Source organism: Lissotriton vulgaris, chromosome 4_1 (genome assembly GCF_964263255.1).
Source record: "Lissotriton vulgaris chromosome 4_1, aLisVul1.2, whole genome shotgun sequence".
Taxonomy (NCBI): Eukaryota; Metazoa; Chordata; class Amphibia; order Caudata; family Salamandridae; genus Lissotriton; species Lissotriton vulgaris.
The window spans coordinates 1,913,725,895-1,913,750,631 of NC_141691.1; positions in this window are offsets into that span (position 1 = coordinate 1,913,725,895).

A 24,737-nucleotide genomic window follows, 5' to 3' on the forward strand; every position below is an offset into this window, starting at 1 on the left:
GTTATAAAAAAAATAACATGTCTGTGTAGTACTAGCTGAACAGAAAACAGCATGTATTTCAGACCAAATAGCGTCCCATGTCTGAAAGGAAAATTCCTGAGCTAGGTCCCGTTCCCAGAGTAATTCAAGTTTAGTTTTAGTTCTAGCAACATTGGAGATAAAAAGTGTCTTATAAATTACAGCTGCTTTAAGGGAAAGTGAAAAATTTGGCAAAGAGAGAGAAGTTGGAGGAGATGTGGGTAATGAAGATTGCTGTGAAATGAAATCAGTAAGAAGATGTTTGAAAGCATGATATTGAGGAAAGTGTGCATTAGAAATATGGAAAGTGTCACAAATATGAGGAAAAGTAAGAAGTGTATTGTCTTTGAGTATTTGAGTGTAAGTCATAATGCCTTTATCAATCCAATCCTTCCAAAATAGTGCTTTGTTAGTAAATTTAAGGGATTTGTTGTACCAGATAGCAGTACGGGAGTGTAATTCAGCTTGCGATAGAAAAGAACGGAAAAGAGATAAAGAGAGTGTCTTAGAATGTTTGAGAGTAGGGGCAAGAAAACGTGCCGGCGGGTGAGTAAGACGAGTAGCATTAAGAAAAGAAAAAGGGGAAATTTGTTCAAGTTCTAAAGAGCTCCAGGCAGTTATGGGGGAAGAAACAGAATCATCCAGAAACGACCATATCTGTTTAAGAGTGAAAGCGGAATGGAAACGAGAAATATTGGGAAATTTTACTCCACCCACGTGTTTGGGTTGTTGTAAGCGAGCAAGAGATAAGCGAGCTTTACGATTATTCCATAAGAATTTGGTTAGCAAACGGTTTATGGATTTAAAAAAGTAAAGTGGAAGGGAGATAGGGAGCATTGAGAGACAAAAATTAACGATAGGAGGTAACATCATTTTGACCGTTGCAAGTCTACTCCACCAGGACAAGAAGAGGGGAGACCATCCATTTATAAGGGAAGTGAGTTTGTTTAGAACATCCTTATGATTAATGTTGATAGTTTCTCTGATGGTGTTGGCATAAAGAATACCAAGACATTTGATATGAGCAGGGTTCCATTCAAAACCAGAACCATGAAAGAGATGAGAAAGACTATTAAGCGGTAAGACTTCGGACTTGTCAATGTTCAGTTTATATCCAGAGACTAAGGAATAGCCCTGTAACAGGGAAAAAAGAGCAGGTAAAGAAATGGATGGATTAGAAACATAGAGCATAATATCATCTCATAGGCTGTATATTTGATCTCAACATTCTTATAAAGAAAACCAGTGTAGGAAGAGGAGCGACAAATCGTTTCCAAAAAATGGACAAATAAAAGGGGTAAGAGAGGGCAACCTTGCCAAGTGCCTCTGTGAAGAGAAAAGTAATTAGATTGAGCACCATTGACCCAAATAGAAGTAGAGGGGGCAGAATAAAGTAAATGAATATATCGAATAATAGGAGGACTAAAACCGTGCCATCGTAAAGCCCCAAACATAAAGTCCCAATTGACGATCTCAAGGGCCTTCTTGGCATCTAATGTGATAGCCGCAATAGGGGATTTCATTTTAGAAGCAAGATTGATAATATTAAGAAGAGTTCTTGAATTATCTGTAATGGAGCGCCCCTTGACAAAGCCAGCCTGATAAATATTAGTGAGATCAGGGATGATTTGATTAATCCGCAAAGCTAAGACTTTTGCATACATTTTACAATCAGTATTTATAAGGGAGATAGGCCGATAGTTTTTACAAAATTTTGTCTTTTTTGGGAAGGAGACAAAGCATGGCCTGAGTAAATGAACCTTGTGATTCTCCTTTAACAAGAAAGGAATTAATTAAAGAAAGGAGGTGTGGTATCAAAATAGATTTAAAATGCAAATAGAAACGCACTGTAAAACTGTGTGGGCCGGGCGTTTTATCCTTGGGTAAAAGAGTACTGGCATAAAGTATTTCCGTGTCGGAGATAGGGGCATCTAAAGAGGAGAGATCAACAGCATCTGAAGGGGATTTGGGGATAGATTAGAAAAAGGAGTCAATCTGCGCTGAAGAAGGATTGGATTCTGGAGTGTACAGGTTAGAATAATATTCAACAAAACAATCAAGAATGTTGGCATCCGAAGAATGAGAGACACCTTGAGAATCCGTAATAGAAATAATGTTGGTCTTTTGCTTTTTAATTTTAAGCTAATTGGCAACCGATTGCCCCGCCTTATTACAGCCGCCATACATTTTTGCATTAAATTTAAGAAGATTATTAGATGCGGAGTCCCATGAACGTTTATTAAACTGCATTTTGGCTTGAATAAGAGAAGACAGCGTATCAGGGGAATTAGTAGTGAAATATAAGTGCTCCAAATGTTTAATTTGTTTAAGAATGTGGGTGGATTGGGCTATGGCTTTCTTCTTCTTACGAGATACAAAATCAATAATACAACCTCTAGTAGAGGCCTTAAAGGCATCCCATACAAAGTGAAATCCAGAAACAGAGTGAAGATTAGTGTGGAAAAATTCTGTCATGAACAAGGACAAATGCTCTACAAATAAGGGGTCTAAAAGGAGAGAATTATTGAAGCGCCAGCGTTTGGAAGTGAGATAGGAGAGGGATAATCCATATCCAAGATAAAAGGGGGCATGATCGTAAATAAGGATAGAACCAATTTATGAATTAGTCATGAACTGAAAATCATGTTGGGTAAGAAACATGTAGTCAATATGTGAATGTGAGGTATGAACCGGGGAGAAAAAGGAGAACTCAAGGGAATCGGGGTGGGATATTCTCCAGGAGTCAATAAGGCCTCTGGACGTGATTGCCTTATGAAAAGACTTTTGCATTTTAGTGGGAGTGTACCTAGTTTTCGATTTCCTACCTAAAAAGGGATCCAGGAGCTGTTTACAATCACCCCTCAAAATTAGGTCTTCAGAGGTGTGTGAGGAAAGGAGGGAGGAAAAATCATTCCAAAATACATTGTCAACTCCAGTCGGACCATAAACATTACAAAAGGAAAGTTTAAAATTGTTAATAATACATTCCAAAAATAACCATCTACCATCAGTATCATATGATTCATGCAACACTTGAACATTTAACGATTTATGAAACAAGAAAGCTGTTCCAACCCATTGTTTGCACAATGAGAATAAATCTTGCAAAGTTAAATGCGTTTCTTGTAAAAGAGCAATCTGACATTGTAGTCTTGCTAAGTGAGAAAGGACACACTGTTTTTTGATCGGATTGCGAAGTCCTTTAACATTCCAGGATATTATTCTAAGACCTTTCATCCAGAACGAGATAGAAAGATTAAACAGAAGTGTAAAAGAAAATGGATGGAAGATAGAGAAGAAAATGAAAAAGAGCAAGAAAAAAAAGTATGTAAAAAGCGAAAATAAGCAATGGTGAAAAAGAGAGGGAGATAACACTCCAACAATAAAAGCACCAAGAAAGTCAGAAAAAAGTGAGCAGTAAGAGGGTACCAAAAAGGCTAAGTGAGAGAAAAGGATGTGAAAGAAGGTAAAAGATAAAGAGAAAGAAAAAGGAATGGGAGACAGAAACTCCCATGAGGTAAGACAAGAAAAACAGGATGGCGGAAAACCATAGTCATGCACAACAGGAGCAGAACAGACAATCAGGTGAGAGCGGGAGCAACAGCGAAAGATGGCCGCACAACAAAACAAGAAGTCAGAAGCAGAGCCCCATAAAAAGGAGCATAGGAGTTAAAAGAAAGAAAAAGAATAAGATGAGACTAAGCCCATCAAGATAATACAAATGAAGGAGACTTACCGGACAACCCTGAGGAAAGACGGCGTACTGGGATGTGACAGAAAAAACGCACAATGGGACAATACAACGAAGGAGAAGTGGGATCAAACACTCTGAATATATATCTAAAAAACAAGGGAAGAGAACAACAGCACGTTATAACAAGAAAAGGTGCAGCAAAAAGTCATAGGACAACAGAATGGAGACAAATAACATTAAGAGCCACTGTGTTCCATTGTATCTTTTTTATGGGTGTTGATGAACTTGCGTAGATCTGCTGGATCATCGAAGCTGAACGACCTTTCTTTATACGTGACCTTGAAGAAACACGGATGAATGAGCCCATATCTAGCATTCATGGCGCGGAGCGTGGGTCGTAAGTCCAAAAATTCTTTACGGCGAGCAGCAGTCAGCTTCGATACATCTTGAGTGAAAAATAACTTGTGACCAGACCATAGTAACTGCTTATGCTGCTTAGCCGAATGAAGAATAGTCATTAGATCTGAGTAGAGGAGAAAATATGCAATGATACCCCTGGGTTTCGAGGAGGCAGAAGCATTTTTAGGGCCAAGGCGGTGCGCTCTCTGAATGTTAACGTCCAAATGTTTAGGGATACAAGTGATAGGCAGAACTTGGGACTTCAAGAAGTGAATGATATCAGACCCCTCCAAATTTTCTGGAATACCATAAATATGCAGATTATTGCGCCTATTTCGATTTTCCAAATCCTCAGAGGTGTTTTTAAGCAGTTCAAATTCTTTGGTGAGACTGACGACCTTAGCGGCAACATCCCAAACATCACTAAACTGTTGTTCAACATCTGTTACCCTTTTGTCTAAAGTAGACAATTTTTCGTCAAGTCTCTGCAGAGTTGTGGTGTTGTCCGCCATGAAAGTGCGAATATGACGACGTTCCTCCATGATGTCCTCAAGCGTTACAGGAGGTGGAGACTTGGAAGGTGAAGGAGGGTCTTTTTTTAAGCGCTTACCAGAAGTGGTAGAGTCTTTGTGCGCCGCAGAGGCCGCAGAAGAAGCCTTAGAATTCTGCATAGGCTCCATTGTGTGTGAAGCAGGGAGCTCAAGGCAGAGAAATGAACGAGCACCTCACGCAAATGCACCAATGACAGCAGAATCCAAGAAGGCCACCTCAAAAAGTTGAAAAACAGCCAAAAAAAGCAGTAAACATGTAAAGCGAGCATCAGCTCCCACAAGGTCATGAAAATAGCAGAGTCAAATACTGATCCGCAAGTCTGCAGACAAACAGCACCGCAAGACGTAAAGGATATACAAATATGAGCAGTACATAAGCCACTGGAGTGAAAAAACAGGACTTGCAGGGATATATGCGCAGCGAAGAGGAGCAAGGAGGGCACAAAGTCCAGAACAATGAGAATGGAGGTCACTTGATTCTTCTTTTCTTTTTTTTTTAAACGCAAGAAAACGCTGTTCTAAAACAAGTCCTCCATACTGAAAATGCCGTCGAAATTGCTGAAATGAAAACAGAGAGACAAAATGGAGGCCATTATCAGAGAAATCCGTTTTTCACATCTTATGCCATGACAGAATGAGCGCCGAGAGCAGCAGGCATACCCTGGGTCGTTGGAGGATTTCCTACATCCGAATCCGCTGTTTGTGGAAGGATTCGCCACCCAAAAGCAAAACCTTCGTGCCTGAAGCGCCGCCAATGTTGCGGAGCTCACGGAGGAGCGGCCATCTTGGCTGCCGCGTTGCGCGCTCTCCTCAAAAGTCAATCTTCATAATGCAATCTCACTCAACTCCAGTGACTTTCCAACCTCTTTACATTTCAGTCTATGTCTGTCCTCCTGACACTGTACATATAGTCGGCCCTTCTCATTGTTAAGAAATGTGTAGAGACACTCTTGGCAGCAAGTAATATTCACTGTCAGACAGTTTGTCCTTTTCATCATCTCGGAACCCCCCAACAGCGCCTCTGTGGCAAGTAAAACATTGTGCAACTGGTTAAAGGTATCAGAGCAATGATGAACCAACGCCCTCTACTCCAACCTACCCACCACTCTCGAAGATTCAGAACAGGTGGCAGAAAACACAACAAAATGGATCAAGGCAAGTGCTGATGTAGTTGTACCGAGAAAATCCACCATGCCCAAGGAACAAACACAACACCCCAACTGGTTCACGGTAGAACTGAAAACCCAGACACGCAACTGCAGACAGAAGGAAAGAAGATGGTGCACCAGTAAGACCTTCAAGAACCAAAAATTATTCAAAATCCCCCTCAAACGCTATCACCACCTCCTGAAAAACACTGAGAAGACCGCCCTAGCCACCCACATGAATAACAGCTCCAACACCATCAAGGAACTCTTCAACTTAGTCAAGGAGTTTACCAACCCATCGGCAACAGAAAAAAATCACACTCTCTCAAGCCCTCTGCGATGACACCCTCTTGAACTTTTTCCACAGCAAAATCGACACCATCTACCAAGACTTTGCACCTCGAACCCCCCACCGAGGACAACATGAACCTCCTCACGCAGCCTGACATCAACCCACACCAGCTCACCTTGTGGAACACCCTCATTGAGAAGGAAATGTCATCCATTATGAGATCCGTTCACCCCAGGGCTCCAACAGACCCCTGCCCCACCACACTTTCAACCTCGGCAATCAACCGATTCAACAAAGAACTCACCAAGGTCCTCAAATCCTTCCCCCAGAAATGGTAACATGCCAACGTAAAGCCGTTGCTGAAACCATCCACAGACCCAGGGGAACTCAAGAACTATCGATCCATCTCCCTGCTCCCCTTCCCAGCCATAGTCATTGAGAAAGGTATTAACATCTAGCTAGCCAAACATCTGGAGAATTACACATTCTTGACCCCTCCAAAGCTGGTATAAGAGCAAACCACATCACAGAGAGAGCTCTAACAACTGCCATGGATGAGATCAGAATGCTGCTAGACCACAGTGAAACAGCAGTCCTCATCCTCCTCGACCTCTTAGCAGTCTTTGACACCATATCTCACCTCACACTGAAGAGCATATGCCACCAGATCGGAATCCAAGGAGCAACCCTCAAGTGGATCACTTTCTACCTCACAGGAAGGATGTAGAAGATCATCATCCCTCCCTACTCCTCGCTCCCTAAGAACATAACCCGCAATGTACCTCAAGGGTCATCCCTAAGCCCAACTATCTTCAATGTACTCATGACACTCCTGGCCAACATTGTGAGGAGCCATGGACTCAAAATCATCTCCTACATCAACGATAACCTTCTCATCCTCTCCCTGACAAATGACCCAACAGCCATCAAAGACAGGTTCCAAAGAAGTATAAAGGATATGGCAATCTGGATAAACATCAACTGTCTCAAACTCAATACAGACAAGACAGAAGTTCTCATCTTTGAGAAAGGCAAGGACACCTATGGAACAACAGATGGAGGCCACCTGAGCTGGGCCCTAACCCATAACCCATCGAACACGCCTGCAACCTCAGCATCCTCCTCGAGAGCCAGTTATCCATGTAGAAGCAGATCAGAGCTGCCTCCTCCCATTGCTTCCTCACCCTCTGAATTCTCGGGAAGGTCTTCAGATGTCTCAAGCCCAACACCAGGCAAACTGTCATGCAAGTTTTTGTCACTAGCAGACTCGACTTTGGCAACTCCCTCTTCGTAGGAATCATCGCCCAACTCCTGAGGTAACTCCCGACTATCTAGAACACAGCAGCCAGACTCATCCTCGACCCCCCCCAGACATACGTACGAGACCATTCACCTCATAAAACTCGATTGGCTACCAGTCAAAAAAAGATGCCAGTTCAAGCTGCTCACCCACCTCAACAAACGAGTGAATTTCCATCAACCAACCAGGAAACTTCGTTCCACATTCCTCTCCTTAGCAGCTACCCAGTGCATCCTCTGAGCGAACAGCAGAGGCTACTTTGTCTACCACCTGGCGGCTAAGACCTGGAACACCCTCCCTCTGCACCTCAGAGCAGCACCATCACTCCCACAGTTTTGGAAGAACCGCAAGGCCTGGATGTTCAATCAATAGGAAAAGGCAGCGTGATCCCGCAGCAGGACCCCACAGCGACTCGAGACCCTCACGAGTGAAGCAGCCGTGCTGTACAAATCCTGATTGATTGATTGATTGATTGATTTAGTGTGCATAGGCAGCCCCACACAGTGCAAACAATGTGCATGGGAAGGCAATCTGAGTAGGAGGTGGGCACAAAGGCATCCCTGCATAAAGACGCCCTACAATAGACAGTCCTGATGACAACTCTGTACACAAGGATCCTTGTAAGTATATTTGTGCACATGCATCCTTGGCTTTTGCCTGTCCCACTTTCTGGTTTTATGAATCTGGTCACCAATGAGCCTGGAGATTTGCACAAGAGGGCATCACAAACTGAAACAGTTATTTGTGCATTACATCTGAGAGAGTTATAGGTAAATTTTGTAATTCTTTCAGGAAGTTGACAAATTTTCTTTAGTGGCTAGGATAATGGTAGCTAAAATTGCATAGTCTTTGTTACTAAACTACAATACTGGGCACATCTTTGAAGCTGATGGTGTTAGCTCTAAAGGAGTATCAAGGGGAGAAATGAAGCATGGCAGTACACAGATAATCAGAACTTTCTACGTGTGTATTCATAGATGATGTAGCATCTTCCCCACCAATTACTATACCACACACTGGGCACCCACCAATTACTATACCACACACTGAGCTTGGTATTACAAGTCTTTATTTGTCTGCATCTAACTGCAAGCTCAACGTTCTAAACCTGCATTCACTCCACTAAGCTATACAATTTACGTTCCAGTTCTATGGAGTCCATCAGGAGCCACAAGGGTTCTGTCATTGTTAACTCACATGACACTACAGGTGAGACAAACAGGAGTAAGGTAAAAAAAAACCAACATCAGCGTGACTTTAAATTGACGAATGGGAAAACATCAGAGGCACATGCCCCAATGTCATGAGTGATATATTCAGCAAGTCCCAGATTTTAGTCAATCATACATTGCATTCTGGGATTAGTTGGTTTTCTTATAACTTTCTATAATGGGCTCAAAAATCTCACTGTTGAAAGAGTTTTCACCTACAAAAACAGCACCAAATGAAAGTGTCTCACATGGCATGACAGGTAACTTGGAAAAATCTGAGAGGCTGAGCACAGTCAGTCAATTGGCAAATGAGATTATGCTAACACAGTTTACTTTAGCTTCTCACAATCTAATCTAATTGCAGATTACAGATCTTAATTATCTGTCCAAAATGCTTATTTCAAATCAAATGTAGCAGATCTTGTTAATGCATTGTTTTACCTCTACTTAATTAATATATTGTTAGAAGTTGGGTTACTAGTTGACTGAGGTGTGAGCCCTGGTCAGGCAGCAACCACGATCCTAGCCAGGGCAAGGCACAACCAATGGCCAAAATAGCCTGTGCTCACCCTCTGGTATCTTTGTACAGAGCAGCCAGGCCTAACTTAGAGGCAACCTGTAAAGCACTTGTGCAGCAATAAAACCATAACACCACCTCACACAAAAAGATCCCACACCATATTCTAGACACTAGAGCTTAATTTAATAAATAAAACAAGATCAAAATGATAAAAGTTCAATTAGTTGAACTGGAGCTATTGACTTTTAACGTTTTAGGTAAAAATGGCAAGAGAAAGCACAGAACACCAACTGTGGATATCTATTCGTGCGGGACCAGGACAAAGTCACAAGTTCAGGCCTACTGCGATGGAGCATGGGACGGGTAATGGGATCCAGTTAGGCCCCCTTAACAAACTACCTTAAATCTTGGGGCATTGTGAAGATATGTGTGTTGAATATGCATTGTACAGTCAAAGCGATGTATCAGTTCTGAGATGAGGTGAAGCTTCAATGTGAGGGCCTGCGTCAAGGATCGACTCGACGAGACTTGCAATGTTAAGTCCTGTATTGAGGATGCTGCGTACAATCAGGGTGATGCGTCAATTCCGGAGAGCTTGGAGTCTGCAATGTAGAATCCGTTGTCATCGACAAGGGTGCTGTTGATGAGGGATGCGACGGCCTGTGTCATGAAAGCGTCACACCAACAAAGCGGGTCTTTCCGACTAGTCCAATCCATGCAGCAGTGGAGATGCCTAGCTACCGTTTGGAATTGCGCTGTGTAGCTGAGAAGATTCGTCAGTTCCGCTGGATCACAGAAGCTGGTAAAGCACATTAAGTCCACTTCCAAATGTCCAGGACTGGGGTGGCAATACTTGGCAGGGTAGACTCAGTGATGGCCGAGTCCAGGTGCAGATGCAAGGTTGTCGGAGGCCTGTACTGTCACTGAGGCGTCAGATCAGGAGGCCAGCCAGATAGCCCTTAGAGTCACTCTGAGTTCTGGGTGTAAGAGATGCTGGTCCAGTCCCTCTCACCAAGGCTAGAAGGCAGCAAGCCAGCACAGCAAAGCAGGAGTCCAGCAGAGTGGAAGCTCTTCAGAAGAACAGCGGTCCTTTTTCATGTCAGAGCATCCATATGTCAGGAAGTGTACTGAAGTGGTAGTGTCTGAGGTACTTATTTTATATACAGTTGTACCTTTGAAGTGGGGAGGAGATTCTGGAGACATTTCTTCAAAGTACACAGATGCCCTGAGTTCCCTGCCCTTGGCTCCAGACCAACTACACAGGGTATGCAGCCCTTTGTGTAGAGACAGAAGACAACCTTTTCAGGTGTAGTTGACCAAGCTCCTCCCTCCCATCCTGCCAGTGATGGCCCATCCAATAACACCTAAGCTCCCATTGTGTGTGGCTGTCTAGTATGAATACACAAACCACAACTGCCAACTACACCCAGTTATGTGACATGAAGCAGGCTGCAGACATCAAATGGCTAAGGCAAGAAAATGACAATTTTCTAAAAGTAGTTCTAGAGACAACGGCCCCTCAACAAAAAAGGAAATATAGTCATTCTGGTTACAAAACATAGCTCTATAAACAGATTCATTTATCAGAGTTTCAATTTTATTACTAGAATTCAAACACAAATTTGAATTCTCCCAGCCGGCATAATTTCAAAAACCAAAGATCAAACAAACAATGAACTGAAACAAACCACGGGCAAATAAACAATCGTGCACAGAAAACCAGGTGTTAAAAACTGACAACAAAAGAACAAATAGACATATACAGGCAACCAAACAATGACAGACATTAATGTAACAACTTTACGTCACTTCGTATTAAAAGCAAAACACTACTGCACCCTAAAGAAAAATACTATAAAGTGGGTCAAAGTGCATGTCATAGACTCTGACCCATTACTCTATGCTTTATAGGTTTTTGAATTTATTCCAGCTGGGGAATTCTAATTTTTGTTTGAATTGTAGTGATAAAATTGAAAACTCTGATCATTGAATCTGTTTATGGTAATTAATTTTGCATCCAGAACGACTGTATTTAATTTTTTTTAAGGGTCCATTGTCTCTAGATTTACTCAAGTTCCCTTCGTCCCTTACATTCTTTGGGTTTCTCTGGCATACATAGACTAACTTTCTAAAAGTGGCATTTTGAGAGTTGCAATTTTAAAAGTCCTGCTACACCATATGTTAGGATTTTAAATTAGGATTCCAGAGACATCAGACTTGAACCAGTCATCTATTCCTGTTTAGAAAATACACTTATAAAATGTAATAAAGAAACTAGAATGTTATCTTGATGAAGAGGTCGGGCTTGCAGAAGCGAAAAATACATTAAAGAGTCTTTCACTACCAGGGCATATTAAACGTAAGAGTACATATCCTATTTTTAATTACATTGCACCCAGCCATATGAGCTGTCCAAGGCATACCCTAGTGGGGACATATGTACTGAAAAAGGAAGGTTTGGGCCTGGCAAAAGTTGTATTTTGCCCGGTCGACATGGAAGGTTAAACTTGCACATACACAGGGTGTGCATGGCAAGCCTGTGACATGTTAATGGGCTACCTAAGTTGGTGGGACTATCAGTGTTGCTGGCTCACTAGTAGAATTTAAAATATATGCTATGGGCACATGTAGTGCACTTTACTAGGGACTTATATGTAAATTAAATATTTCACTTCGGTGTAAGCCAATGTATCATGTTTTTAGCAGAGAGCATATGGACTTTAGCACTGGTTGTTGGAGGTAAAGAGTGCAGAGCCCCAATTCCATCAAAAATGAAGTCAGCAAAAACAGGAGATCTGAAGGCAAAAAGTTAGAGGGGAACCACGCCTAGGATGCTAGGAATTAAAGATATGATATTTATTACCAGGCTAAAGGCAATGAAAGAAATACGTATATTACTAAAGTTCCCCTCACTGTCTTGTCCTGTCCTTCTCTTGTGTGACATACCTGTCCAGTGTGGAGCTGACCCAGTATTGAAAGTTAATAAACTCTAAAGAGCGCATGAAAAAACTGCTGGTAAAGTGTGCTATTAAAGGTCATTCAAGCACAGGGTCATATTTACAAATATTTTACACCTGGGTTGTATTGGAAATTGGGCTACTGGTTGAGGGGGTGAAACCCTACTCATGCAGCAACCTCAGTTCCTGCCAGGGTGAAACCCAAGCAAAACTTCAAATGGTCCTGTGCTTAACCCTCTGATAGCTTGTCACAAAGCAGTGGGCTTAATTTAGTGGCAATGTGTAAAGTATTTATGTATGTATCAATGGGAACTAGCTACCAGGTAGAAGCTCCTAGTGTATGTTTGTTAAGGGACAACACACTTGTGTTTCAAGAAAACCCTCACTCACCAACCTAGTTGGTGACATGTTTCATCATCGGGTCCCACCCAAGGGACTAAGTGCACCTTGGATGTGCTTCGACACCTGGATACAGCGGAGCAGGTTTTGTGCAGTGAGTGTGGAGTGAAAGTGAGAGGAGTGTGAGTTAAAAAGCTGTTCAGAGGGTCCCAGGTTATACAAATGACTATTTTAATGCTTGGGCCCTGGGCAGTGGTTAAAAAATAGAAGTGGATGTCAGTGGAGGTCTTTAGTGCTTCAATATCTTTCATGGTCAACATGTTTCAGACAGACTCACTATATTGTGCTGGCTTTCCTCAGGACCGTATGTGAGTGAATTTCAAAAGGTGGTCTAAAGAAATATTATATTAAAGACCATTTATGTGGCACACACGCTAAGGTGCGTTATGTGTTAGATGATGGTTTCCTCTAGCGGCGCATTTCTCAGAGATTCTCTAGAAAATGCCCCATGAGTTCCGTGTGGCGGCGAGACCTATTGTAACACATTTGTCAAGATCAGGGACGGGTCTCCGTACCTATTGTGGCCACATCGGAACTCTGTCGATGCACCATGGATGTGTTGCGCATTTGCAAATCAGAGGAGATGCGATGCTGCAATGTAGACTCCTGCATCATTTAAGAGGATGAGGGGCCTGTGATGGGAAGTCCTACATTGAAGATGCTCCACACAGGATCTGAAGAAGCTGTGGAACTGCGATGCAGAGTCCTGCATCAATGTCGAGGATGCCTTTGATGAGTGGCTGGCGATGCGACGGCCTGTATCAAGGATTCATCAAGCAGCAGTGGTTCCAAGGAGGCTGTGGGCTCAGATGCGGGGCTCAGCATCAGGGCTGGGTCGCCCTGTGGCTGTTCTAAAGGGCATCTGCGAGGAGATGTGTTGTGCTACGTTGGTGCTGTCCAAAGAACCACAGACCATTTTTAGGCCAACTTCCAAGGGTCGAGTATGTGGGGGTTAGAGTCACCGCAGACCAGGTGCTGGGTTCAAGGTTGTTGGAGCCTTTTGTTTCCCTGAGGCTCTGATCAGGAAGCCTGCCAATTAGCCCTTTGAGTTACTGTGGTGGTACTGGGTTCAAGATGCAGGTCCAGTCCTTTCACTTAGGTAGCAGGGCAGCAGGCAGAGGGGCAGTCTTTGTGATGTGCAAGTGTGGTAAGTGACGTCTCCCCTCTCATCAAGTCAGAGTTGGCCGATTCTACCAACTCCTACTTTCCCTTTGTCTCAATCTCTGGGAGCAATACACAAAGACCAACTTCTAGCTACACATAATCATGTGACCCAGGATACAATCTGTAGTAAATAAATAGTTAGGACAAGAAAATGGCAACTTTCTAAAAGTGGCTTTTTCAGTATTTTGACTTAAAATTCGACTTTATCATTTAAGATGTTTTAACTTACAAGTCAGTCGACTTCAAACTTGACATTCCTACCTGCTCCAAATCAAAAGTTATCACGTTTTAAATGTAATAAGTTAACCCAATATCATAACATAGAAGAGGTAGCCCTCACTGTAGTGAAAAACAGACTTAGGAGTTTTTTTCACTATCACGACGTACCGTTTAATTGTACTTGTCCAACTTTTGAAATACACTGCACCCTTCCCTCTGGACTGTACCTTAGGGGTGACATATATATTTTAAAAAGGGAGGTTTGAGCTTGGCATACTGTTTATCTTGCAAAGTTTAAAGGAGAGAGCACATACACTTTAGCAGGAGGATGAAGTCAACAGGTTTGGGGATATTCGTACAGCGAGGGCCAAGGCCAACAGGTTGCTTCACTTTTATGACGCAGCCCTGATGGAAAATCATTCATGGTATTTGCAAAGCTGCAGAAATGTAAATTTGTGTTGCCTTGAATTACTCTGCATCTGGAAGATGGCCCTTCCGTAAAGCATGGACGTTCCTGTCCATCCACCAATGGATTTTGATGCAGACCTATATTTATACATATATATAGGAATGGGATTAAGCCACAGTTGTCTGTCTGCCTGGGGCTGGAGTAACCATGAGAAATATCTTTATTTCTACTCGTTATGTCCTCTTTGCATTTTTGCTGCATTCTGCATCACACATACAAAGACTAAAATGCTTCCAAGAATAATGTTTATGTAGGAAATCACCCCTTACTGCACAAAAACTATCCTGACCATAAAGCAGGCACAATGGTACTATGGTGCAATGGTACCTATTTTGGTGCTAGGCAGCCATATGTGCACTGATGCATGACGAGAGCAAAACTGCACCATTCCTTTTGACGACATGGCACAGTTCTGCTCTCTCTGAGTGATGCAATGCAACAAAGCAACTTCACTTAGTTGGCTGCAGTGTGCTACTTCTTTGTAAATATGCTCCCAGTCCCTTGAGAAAGTTGTTGGCCCTATCCCTTATCTAGTACAGGGTGACACACGGAAGAATACAAAAAGTGTTGGATGGAAAGCATGAATTAATCTCAGCCACATGCAACTACTCAGGTTGCATCCGAGTCCATTGTTATTTTGCACGACTTGCCACTTCATTTTGCACCCAGCTATATACAAAAAAATCTTGACCATGCTCCAATGGTAAGAGTCAAGCTGGAAGTGCCATGCCAGGTCTTCCTTGACTGGAACAAAATCAGCCTCAGACCTGTTTTTCCATGATTAGGGCTCAGCCAGGTATAGCTTGGTTCCAGTGATATAGTGTGGATGAGACCCATATCAGGGCATACCATCACCAATTAGGGTGACATACTAAAGTATACAAAAAGTGACAGATGTAATGCTTGAATTAACCCCAGCCATGCAATTACTCAGAGCCACATCACCATCCATGCAAACCATGCCACCTCAGTTTGGACCCAGCCATGTGCAAATCCACAAAGGTAAACCTAGCTGATGAGCCTTAACTTGGGTTCCAGTTTAGTGAGGACAGGGCCAGGCAAATCAGGCTGGATGTTTCCCATTGGAGAAGGGTCAAAGCTGGGTTCCATATCTGAGTGATTACCAGTAAACGATATTGATTAAAGCATCCATCCATCACTTTTTTGTGTACTTTAGTGAGTTACCTTACCTGGTAGAGGCGGCACCTTAGTTATAATCAAATCTCAATCGAATGGAGAATTTGCTGCAGTACAGCAGCCTCTGACGTTGTGCCACACTGCTGCCCTACTACTCCATCTCTCTGTCATTGCCATGATGGATGCTGAGAGCATGCAGCACAGAGAGAAGCAGTGGAAACATGCTTCTGAGTTTTGGTGCCCAGCTGGCAGTTAATATGCTGGTATAAGGAAGGTTTCCAGGGTAACCATGTCATGCTTTCCTATACCAAGCCTGCGTCTCATGCAGAGCTAAGCAGGGGAGAAAAAAATGAACAGACACGTGTGGTGTTGCTATTTTTGTTGGTCCGTGCATAGAAAGAGGAAGATAAAAGATAGTTGTCATTTACTTTTTTCCCAATAAATAATCACCTGACTACACCTTTGCTCTGAGCAAGCACCAGTGCACAACTGTTTCCTGGTCCTCACAACTGAGTGCTATGGTGCCCCTTGACAACCATGGACACAAATTAGGCACTAGACAATGCTCGCTCTTCCCCGGTCCTGTTGACTCCAATATTATCCCTCAGTGACATAGCTGTCCACAGGCATGCACTGCAAATCAGAAGCAATGAAGTGAGGGCACATGTTGTAGTGATAATGTACTCACTTATGCTGGTTTTAGCTGGAGAGATCTTCTGCGCTGGATCACCTTCAAGCTCATAGTTTGAGTCCACACCCCAAACAAATAATTATCCCACTCCATGTTCCAATGGCGATCTGAGTTGGAGGTTTAAAGTAAAACGTTCAATTGTGGTAATGGTTTTCTTCCGCACTAAGCCACCACGGGCGCTTTGGGTCCTTGGGATAAATCTATCAAATATTGTCACTATTTTCCTTAGTGACAAACTGTGACAGGAGCTTCCATTTCTGTCCTTTGTGGGTACTTTCACTGTCTACTGTGCATGAACGTCAGTTCACCAAAAGGCATGGAGTAGTGGAAGTGACATCACACAACATTTGAACTTTCATTCACCCCCACACACACTTACACATACACACACATTAACACACACACACACTCTTCTAACATAATCACACTCTCACCTCCACACATGCATACAACACATATTTAGAAGCTTTTATTACCTACCTCAACTGCCAGGGAGGGTCATATTTCTGCAAATTGTACTCAATGTCATTTTTACTGAAAGTAATATATTATTAACTATCAGTGTAAGAAAAAAGGGAAAAAAAACAAGGAGCCCCAACCAATGCCCATAAGGACAATCTACCCCTGTGTTCCTGGTACTGATCTTGCCACCACTGAGAACAGAGGTTGCAAATGGAGTGCCAGTGGTCGCAAGGGGCATGTTTACCTTGGCGCAGTTGACAGAAAAGTGACCAAAAAACTTTGCAGCACTACATGGAGTTCCATAAGTGCTGGAGTGCATTAGGTCATGCCATTCTTGCTGATTTTTAGCGCTGGGTGTTCTTCCCATTCTGGAAAATCTGTGCGAACAGTGCCAGTGCAGTGCAAGAGTTCACTGCTTCTTTCTGCCACTTGAGTAGATGTTCTACTCGAGTGGCAGCTTCCTCAATGTGAAAGGAAGCTTTCTCAATGCGAGCCGTGGCAGCCGTCCTCAACTGCCCGCATTGAGAAATCTCATCCGGGAGGTGGTCTGGTCTGGAGTAAAATTTTCCTTGCTCACACTTGGCAACTTAATGTTGGTAAGCGCGAGCGATGAAAATCTCTGCTTCACTATGGAATTTCACACCCAGGTCTAGGGGAAAGCCAGGGGTTGCAGCTGAGATCCCAGGCAACCCCTCAATGACATCCATGCTCTGTTGCCTTACGATTTGGGGAAGATCCAAATACTCACACAAAGCAACTACTTTGAGGAGCAACTTGAAATTACCCTGAGATGTAACAGACAACCAAACCACATATGCTCCACACCCATCCTACTATGCACACTCAATATATATTCAACATCAATGATTCATACGGTTGAAAGCAGGACCAACTTGGCGACAACTGGAAGTCCATTTTCAACAAAAGAGGTCACAAGCAACTCTCTTGGTGGAGACAACAGGTGAAAAGTCCTGCCCTGCCCTGTTAAAAAATGAGGTGGTGCAGATAGTGAGCCCCTCCGGAACATGTATCCAGCACTAGGATTCAAACCATTTCAATGTAGGACCTCAGAGTTCACAAATGATTCATGTGTGCACAGAGACCAAAAACATAAAAAGCACCCCGAGACTAGCTTGATGGGGAAGTCAGGGCAGGCGCACATTCTCTACAGAGCCAAGCAATGGGCATTTCTGCCTGAACGTTTTGGGCCTGATTCACAAAGGTAACCTTAGACGTTTGGTGTGAACTTAGATCAAAAGTTTACGACTTTGGGAATTCAATAAAGGGCATTTACGAGTACTGTCTTTATGTTCACACTGTGTTCGGACATAAAGATATTACTCATAAAGGCCCTTTGTGAATTTCCAAAGTCATAATCTTAGACAAACACCACTGCACTACCCTAAACCCTAAATCTACCCCCAGAACAACCCCCTATACTACCAAAGCACCATTGCCATACCCTAAATCCTAAAACACTACCCCCAGCATGAACCCCTACACTACCCAAACACTACTGCACTACCCTAAACCCTAATACACTACCCTAAGCACTACCCCCTACACTACACAAACACCACTGCACTACCCTAAACCGTAAAACACTACCCCAGCACTACCCCTACAGTATCCAAGCACTACTGCACTAACATAAACCCTAAAACACTACCCCCAGCACAACCCCGTACACTACATAAACACCACTGAACTACCCTAAACCCAAAAACACTATGCCCAACATGACTCCCTACACTACCCAAACACCACTGCACTGCCCTAAACCCTAAATCTACCCCCATCATGACCCCCTTCACTACCCAAACACCACTGCACTGCCCTAAACCATAAAACACTACCCCAGCATGACCCCCTACACTAAACAAACACCACTGCACTACCCTAAACTCTAAAACACTACCACTAGCATGACCTCCTACACTACTCACTACCAATGCACCACCCTAAACCCTAAAACACTACCCCAGCACGACCACCTACACTACCCATACACCACTGCACTACCCTAACCCCTAAAACACTATCCCCAGCACGACCCCCAACACTACTGCACTACCCTAAACCCTAACACACTAACCCCAGCACGACCACCTACACTACCCAAACACCACTGCACTACCCTAAACCCTAGAAAAGAAACCCCCACCCAATGCCTAATCCCTCTTACCTCTCACTCCTCGTGGTTCCTCTCTCCTCGTGGCTCCTGCTTCACGTCATCTCTGAGGGACGGTGAACGTTGTTTTGAGGAAGCGGAACAGTCTCTGTTTTCTTACAACGACGTGGATCGTCTACATGTTTCTAGAACGCATGTTCATTTACCATACATACTCTTGCAACAAAATTCGTTTTAAAAGAATGTGTGGTAAATAACCATGCATTTTCAAAAAATGCGTAGTAATGACTTTGCGATGTACAACGTATGCGTGGTAATGCATGCTTTGTAATGGTATCGTGAAGTAAAAAGTCATTGTAACGGCTGTTTACTGATCGAAGTTGGCCCCTGTTCTTCAGTAGGATCTTTATTTGATTAATTAGGAGGAAGGAATGTGCTTTTTTGAGTAAGTATGTTTAAGTTTCTGTAGAAGTAAGTGTGGTAGTATGTGTATAACTGTATATGCAAATAAATGGATGTTTGATACTTTGGGGCCTATGCCCGACATCCTAGCGGGGAATGGGACTGCCCACCATAAGGGCTGGGGTCCTGTGGAGAGTATTAGGATGTGCCTGCCACAGTAGCGGGCACATCCTGCATTTTTAGCATTGTGGCGGGCGGTGCTCTCAGCACCACCCGCCACAATGCTAAAAATGCATTACAGCATTTGCATAAACAAAGCGGCAGGCACTGCACGGTTCCTGTTGCTTTGTTTATGCAAATGAAGTGGGGGTACCACAGGTATCCCCCCGTGTGCACCCCCACCTCTCATTCACTCTCGGGGCCCCCATGGGGCACCCAGAGTGAAGACTGCATGCCGATGCCGCCACAGAAAGGCATCCAATTTGGGCCATCCTAATATGGCTGGCGGTGTCTATTAGACACCACCACCATATTAATCCTTTTTTTCCGCCCCGGCCGCAAGGCGACCGGGGCGGAAAAGCGGCGGATGGTCTTTCCGTCTGCCGCGGTCCCCCTGCCATTCTAATATGGCGGGGGGAATTCAGGACAGGATGTTGAGCAGATTGCTACCGCCAGCCTGGCGGGGGCAATCCGCCTGACATCCTACTGGGCCCCTTTATTTGCATGTGTGACTTGGGGGGCGATTCCGATTCAGGAAAAAAAGCCTTCCTAATGCTATTTGGAGGTTTACCAGATGACCGAATCTCATACGGAGCTTTTTTCTCCTAACGTCCAAGTACAATGCGAATTCCAGTCAAATTCCGACAGAATCGTCGGGTTCGATTCGTGCTCTATGTCAGTACCTAACAGGCTCAGGAAACACAGAATACGCGTCATATGGAGGCTCCAACCAACACATTTCCCGATACGTATTTACAGAAAAATGGCTTAATGAGACCTCCTCACCTATTCTGGACATTCTAGACCCATCCAACTATGACATTATCAGACTAGATAGAATTGGAAAAGCTGGTGGTAGCATGTATTTACTGGTCCATGCTCACCCTGAAACACTCACAAACTGTGTCAATGCCCGCCTGTGAATATTTAGGTATCAACATTTGTAACAATAACAAGATGGTTTGCAAACTCCACAAGATTTACCACCCGCCATTATACAACTTAACTTCCACTGCCAAAATAATGGAGACCTTCTCCTCTATCTCGGATAAGCACACCAACCATACCTTCTTTTGGATTTCAAAGTATGTCAGAATGGCTCTAATGACACCGTACTGCTCACTTTCAAGACCTTCCTCAAGAACCTCAACCTTAAACAGTCATGTAATGGCCTAACACACAATTAAGGCTCCACCCTTGATCTAATCATATCTAAGAATAATACCATTCAACTTGAATCTAAAACCACCTGTGATTGGTCAGACCACTACCTAATCGCCTTCCTCTACCTGGAGAAGGTGTTGATTAGGGCCAATTTCTTAAACCCAGACAATCATCCAGAGACTTGAGAAACATGAACCCATACAATCTAACCACTACTATCAACAACACCCTTCTGCCTCCCTCAAACATGATGAATGTCTACATACACTCCATGTCATACATACTGGATACAATTTCTCCTAAACACTTAAAAAGAATACAGAACTGACCCTCCAAAACCTGGTTTAATGGCAGCCTTAAAGAGGAAAGAAGACACAACTTGAAGCTTGCTGAAAGATCATGGAGAAGCTCTCCCTCCATCGTACACCTCAAGCACCTGAGGTGGACAAGAAGCTCCTACATTAAAGATAACAGAATACTTCAAGGTGTAGGAAGGTGGAAACCATTTATAAATCCTTTCCAACATCCTTTACAGATTCTGCTGCCACTCTGGCTACCCTCCCCCCAACCTCAATCTGACAGCCATTCCTCCCATTTCCTAGGATGAGTTCCTCACGCTGAGCCTGAAATGTAAGTCTGGCTCCCCTATGGACCCCCTGAGACCTGCCCAATTCAGGGACTCTTTGCCTGCGCCCCGGACACCTCTGTGTCAGGTAATTAATTCCTCCTTTACCACTGCTGTGGTGCCTTTGGTATGAAGGCAAGCCCGGGTAGCCCCCTTGTTGAAGAAGCCCTCACTGGACCCTACCAAATCGGAAAACTTTCGCCCCATATCCCTACTACCTTGGGCAGCTAAAGACGCCAAGGCCCACACCAATGACGTCCTCTCTAGCTTTTTGAATAACACTAGCATCTTGGACCGTTCCCACAATGGTTTCCGCCCAGGCCACAGCACTGAGACTGTGCTCTTGGCAGTGACCGAACATCTGCAGACCATTCTGGACGAGGGAAAAACTCTGGCCCTGATACTGCTTGATCTAAGCACCGCTTTTGATACTGTCTCTCATCGGTTCATCCTACATCGCTTAGAGGAGGCTGGGGTGGTGGGTTTGGCCCTGGATTGGTTTCGATCTTTTCTATCTGACAGAACATTCCAGGTCACTGCCCCGCCCTTTTTCTCCCATGTCCATTCCATCAAGGTGGGGGTACCTCAAAGCTCGGTCTTGCGCCCCGTACTTTTCAATCTGTGCGTGCAACCCCTGGCTGCAGTGGCAGGAGATCATGGTTTGACCATAGTCTCGTATGCCGATGATACGCAGATGGTGGGGGCCCTCTCTGATGATTCCACACGCGGCGCTACCAAATTTAGGAACGGTCTGGCGGCGGTCGCACATTGGATGACCACCAACTGCCTTCAGCTTAATGTTAATAAGTCTGAAGTGCTGTTGGTGGGGAGAGATAAGGGGCTTTGGAGCACGCAATGGTGGCCGGTGAACCTGGGCAGTGCTTCCACCCCAAAGTCGGCAGTGAAAAATCTTGGGGTATTGGTCGATCCCACTCTTGAGTTCCAGAAGTATACTAAGAGGGTGGCAGGCGCTTGTTTTGGTCTTCTTCGGGGACTGAGGCCTATGCTGGGTTTCTTCGATCCACCCACTCGCCAAGTAATAGTCCAAGCGACTATCCTATCTAGGCTTGATTATTCTAATTCATTCATGCTGGGTGCTAATAAGGCAGAAGTGACTCATCTTCAGCGAGTCCAGAATACAACTGCCTGAGTTCTGTTGAGGCTCCCCAGAATGTGTTCTGCGCGGGTGCAATATACCGTCTGCATTGGCTGCCAATAGCTAAAAGGATCGAATTCAAAACGCTATGCTTGGCCTTCAAAATATTAAAGCTTTCTTCTCCTGAGATCCTGTCTAATCTCCTGGCCCCATATGTTCGCACCCGTCAGCTACGCTCTGCCGAGCAACACCTGGCTGTGGACCCTCGTGTGAAGCACCTTAGAGCCGGTGGACACTCTTTTCGGTATCTCGCAGCGAACCTCTGGAAACCCCTCCCTGTTCAGATCCGTCATATGGATTGCTTACTGTCCTTCCGTAAGGCCACCAAAACTCACAGGTTCTCCTTGGCTTAACCCCTGCTCCTCCTCTGACACTGCTATCAGCACCGGGGCTCCTCTTCGCTGAGGCAGCTGTGCGCTATATAAGAATATTTAACATAACAACAAACATAACATAACTAGACCATGCCAAAAACAGACCCAGGTATCTATTCGAAATGATCAAACAACAAGCAGTATGCAAAGCTAACCAACACTCGACTGACACCGGATCCTTGCCAAGGAGCGTGGAGTTCTCCGACCATTTCATTAGAAAGAAAAAGGAAGTTTGACTCTGATCTGCATCTCGCTTCACTAAACTACTAAAAACAATGGCATGTAGTGTGCCTTTAAAATCCCAGATGAAGTAGCTTTACCTAAAATAATAAATATAATAAAACCCTTCAAGCATTTCAATGATCCTCTATCCGCCAAGTTCTTCAATCAGGTGATCCCGTACATACTCCCTTTCTGGATGAAGATTGTCAATGCATCTCTCTTTCAAGGATTGTTTCCCGACTACTTATAAACAGGAAAGGTCACCCCAATTCCCCACTAAAAAACAAATGCAGACCTGTCTGAACCCAATAATTACCACCCAATCACCAACATCCTGCCACTGGCAAAGCTATTAGAAAAATAGATATACCTGAAACTCTGCAACCACATTGAACAATTTCAACTCCTTGATCATCGTCAATCTAAATTCAGAACTGGTCATAGCACTGAAAATGCTCCAACACACATTATCCATGATGCTCAGAGAATGTTAGACCAGAACAAATCCTGACTATCTATACTACTTGATCTCCCACGGTCAAGCATGATAATATGATTGATCTTCTGGAGAAGAGGATGGGCTATGTGGTCCAGTCTTACACTAGTTTGCCTTGTTCCTTCATAATAGACCACAAAGAGTCAAAGGCAATCAAACCCAATCTGACACTACCAGTTACGACTGGAGTGCCTCAAGGATCCACACTCTCACGCACCTTATTCAAATTGCATATGGGACTTCTTACTGAACTCTGAAACATTCACTACCACATGTATACCGATGATACACCATTGTATACACCATTGTATCTGAAAATTTCCTCACCTGAAAATATCAAACTGCTCAACTAGACCCTACTGACTAGACAACAATGATTAGCCCACAATCACCTCATGTTCAACACTCTAAAGACTGAATTCCAACTGGTCATCCCACACACTTACTATGTCCAGTAGAGGAATGACTCAAACTACTCACTGCTTTCAACTGTGTCCCACATGTGATCTATTCCACAAGATATCTATACTACTATTATAAAGGAAGAACTTTGAGGCTTTGAGGCGGGTAAACTCGGGAACCACAGCGCCAATCCACACACCCGATACATCGTTGGAATCCTCAGGGTGTGCAGATGGACATAGGCTATGTAAAGTTAAAAAATACGTTATATTAAAACAATTTACATTATAAAAAAAGTAGCGCCGGCCGCGACCTGCATGCTGACGTCAGGAGCACGGGGAGGAACGGCGTCCAGGAGCGGCGGACATGGCACAGGGGAGGAGCGGTGACGAGCAGCGAGGAGCGGTGGACTGAGGAGCGGCAGCTGAGGTAAGGCAGCGGGGGTCGGGGCAGGCGGGGATGGGGTGATGTAAGCCTCCAAACTACCACGATCACGCTCATTAGTTTTACCTCAAACACAGCTCAGGAAGTTGAACTGCAGAGCACCAGCATTTCAGCAATTCAGCTTTAAGGGTCATTAGGTTGACACGCGAGCATTATGTTACCATGCTGGAATCTCGGCACGCCAAGCTCCGTCAAGGGTAAACCCCGCTCAAAGACACCCCACAGGCGAAAGTGATCCATCAACCTCGGAGCCGTGTTTAAATGTGCCCTCTTTTCGTGGTACTTTTCATGTGGACGGGGAAAGCAAGCAGCCCTAAGCGCACTGCTGTGACTATCATATGTCGCCTTTTTAAGGCTCCGGGGGACAATGTCGGTGCAGGTGGGGGTCGGGGCAGGCGGGGGTCGGGGCAGGCGGGGGACGGGGTGGGCGGGGACGGGGAAAGCAAGCAGCCCAAAGGAAAGCCAGGAAAT